Source organism: Helianthus annuus, chromosome 8 (assembly GCF_002127325.2).
Source record: "Helianthus annuus cultivar XRQ/B chromosome 8, HanXRQr2.0-SUNRISE, whole genome shotgun sequence".
NCBI classification, from domain to species: Eukaryota; Viridiplantae; Streptophyta; class Magnoliopsida; order Asterales; family Asteraceae; genus Helianthus; species Helianthus annuus.
This window is the reverse complement of record NC_035440.2, coordinates 97,092,055-97,097,464: the sequence shown is the minus strand read 5'-3', so window position 1 is coordinate 97,097,464 and position 5,410 is coordinate 97,092,055.

Here is a 5,410-nt window from a genome sequence, read left to right as displayed (position 1 = left end):
GACTGATAATATGGTATGGTATGGTATGGTATGGTATGGTATGGTATGGTATGGTATGGTATGGTATGGTATGGTATGGTATGGTATGACATGACATGACATGACATGACATGACATGACATGACATGACATGACATGACATGATATGATATAATATATAAATCCTAATCGAAATCAGAATGTTAACCGGTTTATGGTTAAGTGTCTCGAACAGGCCCCGTTCGCACGAACAGGCCCTTTCGCACGAACTAGCACCATTCGAACGAACTGCCACATGTTCGCACTAACAGAAACCTGTTGCGAGCAGTGTTGCGAGCTTCGATTACCTTTCTATCTCAGTTCTGAGTTCCTTGTCTGTTGATTCTAATTGGCAAATCAGGACCCATGAAAACTTAGTGTCACAACAAGTGCTTAGACGAGATATACTTCCGTGTTTATATATGCATATACTTTTGTACTTTAAATCCAATCCGAATCCTTCGTCCAAAATCCAAATAACTCACACACTTTCGTTTACCCCAATGTAAGGTAACCTTGGTGTTCCAACTCTCGCCTTCATCAACTCGCGGATTTTAAAGAGGAAAGCTTTTCAAAACCGTGAGTATACTCCACCCGTTTTACTTTTTTACACTTTTGGGGGCAATACTTTTCATGCTATCAAACACGCAATCACACATACTTTATGCTCAAATGTAACGTCCCGAAAATATAAAACTTTATATTAAAATTATAAAGTATAAAATAAACGGGAATAAACTAACTAGGAATAAATAACCCGGTTAGTCATGAGCCTTGTAGAAATAAGTAAAAGGGGTTAAATCCCCTAAAGTGTGAACTAAACAATAGCTAAGGGACTAAAAGCGTTAAATTCGAAATTTAATTTAATAAAAACAAATTAAAACACACCAAACACACACAAGAGGTGTGTCTGGTCGATCAAAAAAAAAAAAAAAAACGCAGGGGGGCGACAGAAGCTTCTCACCAAACCCTAGCTTTCACAAAATTGATCAATTGAAGGTCTTAATCAAGTCCAAATCGATTTTCAAGCACAAATTAGTGATCACCTAGTTGAAGGGATCATAAGGTATGCAAAATCTTGATCTTTTGATTCATCTTAAGTTTTAGGTTAATTGTGAAAATCGAAATTTAGCTTGATTATGTGTAGTAGAGATGAAATTAGATGTGATTTGATGTCTAGGGATAAACCCTAGATGATTTCTTGTTAAAAATCTTGCATGATGCTTGTAGGGTTTATAATCACCATTGTAGGTGATTAATAAGTTGTAGAAACTTAATAAACACTAAGATTATGATTCTTGTTCTGGAATAATCTGAGTTTTATGAGATAAATTCTAAAATATGGAAGTTAAAACATGTATAAATGTGCCTAACTGAAGTTGATTTAGATGATAATTACAAGTCATGAACTTGGTTTTGTTTATATAAAAATCTGACCCGCTAGGCGTTTGTTAAAATGCCTAAGTAGAGATTAAAATGTTAAAAATCGGATGAAAACGCAGATTTGATTATTGTAGAGAATTATGAAAACGCAGACAAGCCGGAGGGGATACGCGGTTGAAGGGTGTGCTCTAAAGGTACGTGACTTTGGTTCCGTCATAATATGAATATGCGATTAAATTTTAGTGTGTAAATAGTGTCGAAAGGTAGAATGTGCGTTTGACGTGTCAATGAAGTGGCGTAGTTCACTCGACAGTCAAACGGGTCAAAATATTAGTCACAAATAGTTTGGTTCAACATTAAGGTGAGGATTTCACTTGTTAACCAAACGTGTCAAAACCATGTTCATAAGATGATCTTGTGCATAGTAAATTTAGAATATCATATTGTGCTAATGCTAGGTAGCAAATTAGCGATGGATGGGTACATTAAGCCAAGTATGAATCCGTGATATCGGGTCAATTGGTATGAATTAAATGTAGACTCGCATAAAATGGTATGCTTGTAATTATAGAAAATAAGCATGAAAGTAGATTACGAGCATAAAGCCGTGAAACGGTTCGAATACTTCAAAAGTTACCAGCCCGGGATATGGGTGAACGAAACTAGAATGCTCAAGAAGTGTAAAATTGTACAATATGCACGTAGTTAACAGGTCGAATAATCGTATTATAAAATCTGTAAATCTTTTGTTCGTAAACTGTTTTCCATTAAGTAAAATTCACATGGTTAGATTCGTAATTTTAATACGGATATATAGGAAAAAGAATCGGCTAAAGCGGACGTATAGATTGTAAGTTATGAAGGTTTGAAGTTGATAATGAGAATTTTGAGAGCTGGGCAATTCTGCAGCACCAGCAACGAACCTTCTGCCAAAATAACGCCGTCGCGCTATGCGACGGCAAACCAGTCAAACGGTCGCGTGACGCGACCGCCGTCGCGGGCCGCGAAGGCTTGCTTGTAATACGTCGCGGGGCGCGACAGCCTCTTAAACGCAGATTTTTGTTGATTTTCATTATTTAGGCCATAGAACTCGTACTTTTCCTATATTATAACGTCAAAACTAATATTCGTTTTGGTTTTGACCATAGGTATTGCTCGTTTGTTATGGATGTCGATCAAGCAAGGGAATTCAAGAACCGAACACATGTTTTGAAGGCTTCCGCACTAATCTAATCTAGCTAGACTATGTTGTTTTGCAAACTTTATTAGTTGTGAATGTTTTAAACTAGATGGTTGGTTATGTTAACCCGCTTAAACAATGTTTATCTTAACTTATTAACTAAGTTTTGCTAAGTATGCATTTTGTTTTAAAAAGGCCCGTATTTTAAGATTAAAAGAATAGAGATTTAAGATGAGTGTTACATGTTGGTAATCAGGTTATTAACAAGGTGTGTTCGGTTCAAGCTTGATCAACATCCGGTAAGAGTTAATCATTTAAGTAGGTTCATTAATGTAAAAGAAATATGAATTGATATGCATGGGAAGAGTGTGTTAACACACTCAAACCTGGAAAGTGCATTAAGTACGAACGGTTAAAACAAGTTATGAACTTGACTAAACCGAAGTAAATAAACCATATGCTATAGATGAAATGTTTAACGCATGATGTAAACATTTCAGTTTTAAAGATGACAGATAACGGTAATGATGATGCGGTGCTGAGAGTCACCGAGCAAATGAGAGAGGTGATTGCTGAGGAAGTAGGAAAGGCAATCGAAAATAGCTTATCCGGTTTTATTGATAAGATACAAAATACGGTACTATCGGTTGTTGATGAGATAATCAAGAAATTGGAAGATGGTGCCAACATAGCTAAGGAGAAATCTGGAGAGCGCAAGGGCTGCTCGTACAAAGAATTTATGGTCTGTAAACCGCCTCTCTACCACGGAGAGGTGGATCCGATAGTGTGCCAAAGATGGTTGAGTGATATTAAAGGGGTGTTCGAGAGAACCCACTATGACACGAATGACTTCGTAGCTTTTGGCACGGGTCCGCTGAGAGGTCAAGCAAAAGACTGGTGGGATAATAAGAAAAAGGAGATTGGAAGTGAAGCAGTGAAGGCAATGACATGGGACGAGTTTAAGGTACCATTCCTTAAACGTCACAGTCCCAAAGCGGTTATCAATCGAATCAAAGAAGAATTCATTCAGCTTAGGCAGAAAGGCGAATCTATTGATAAGATCACGGGGATCTTTCTCGACAAACTAAGGTTTTGTGATGAGTTGGTGACATCCAAAGAACAGAAGGTGTATTATTATTATAATATGCTCGTATTTATCCTATATTATAACGTCAAAACTAATATTCGTTGTGGTTTTGACCATAGGTATTGCTCGTTTGTTATGGATGTCGATCAAGCAAGGGAATTCAAGAACCGAACACATGTTTTGAAGGCTTCCGCACTAATCTAATCTAGCTAGACTATGTTGTTTTGCAAACTTTATTAGTTGTGAATGTTTTAAACTAGATGGTTGGTTATGTTAACCTGTTTAAACAATGTTTATCTCAACTTATTAACTAAGTTTTGCTAAGTATGCATTTTGTTTTAAAAAAGGCCCGTATTTTAAGATTAAAATAATAGAGATTTAAGATGAGTGTTACATGTTGGTAATTAGAGCTCAAGGTTATTAACAAGGTGTGTTCGGTTCAAGCTTGATCAACATCCGGTAAGAGTTAATCATTTTAGTAGGTTCATTAATGTAAAAGAAATATGAATTGATATGCACGGGAAGAGTGTGTTAACACACTCAAACTCGGAAAGTGCATTAAGTAAGAATGGTTAAAACAAGTTATGAACTTGACTAAACCGAAGTAAATAAACCATATGCTATAGATGAAATGTTTAACGCATGATGTAAACATTTCAGTTTTAAAGATGACAGATAACGGTAATGATGATGCGGTGCCGAGAGTCACCGAGCAAATGAGAGAGGTGATTGCCGAGGAAGTAGGAAAGGCAATCGAAAATAGCTTATCCGGTTTTATTGATAAGATCCAAAATACGGTACTATCGGTTGTTGATGAGATAATCAAGAAATTGGAAGATGGTGCCAACATAGCTAAGGAGAAATCTGGAGAGCGCAAGGGCTGCTCGTACAAAGAATTTATGGCATGTAAACCGCCTCTCTACAACGGAGAGGTGGATCAGATAGTGTGCCAAAGATGGTTAAGTGATATTAAAGGGGTGTTCGAGAGAACCCACTATGACACGAATGACTTCGTAGCTTATGGCACGGGTCAGCTGAGAGGTCAAGCAAAAGACTGGTGGGATAATAAGAAAAAGGAGATTGGAAGTGAAGCGGCGAAGGCAATGACATGGGACGAGTTTAAGGGGCCATTCCTTAAATATCACAGTCCCAAAGCGGTTATCAATCAAATCAAAGAAGAATTCATTCAGCTTAGGCAGAAAGGCGAATCTATTGATAAGAGCACGTGGATCTTTCTTGACAAACTAAGGTTTTGTGATGAGTTGGTGACATCTGAAGAACAGAAGGTGTATTATTATTATAATATGCTAAGCGCAGAGTATCGGGAGTTCATGACTCCCTCAAAATACGAGACCCTCACCGAAATCATTAACACTGCTCGAGAAAAGGAGATAGAGCTAAAGAAACAGATTGAAAGGGGTGAAAGAAGGGCGCAAGTGGTTAATCCAAGCCCTACAAAAAGGCACGTATGACTGAGTCGTCGAAGAAGCAAGAAGGAAAAAGTAGTTCGCCAAGTTGTAAAGTATGCGGGAAATGGAATAAGGGTGAGTGCCGGTTTAAGGACAAGTCGTGTCCTATATGTGGGAAGACAGGGCACACGGCTGCGTTGTGCCCGGGGAAAGTGTCGGTGTGCTACAAATGTTATCAGCCGGGTCATAAAAAGTCTGAGTGCCCGGAGTTAATCGGAAAGAAGGATGGCAAGGATACACATACTGAGACTCCAAAAGCAAAAGCCAGATCCT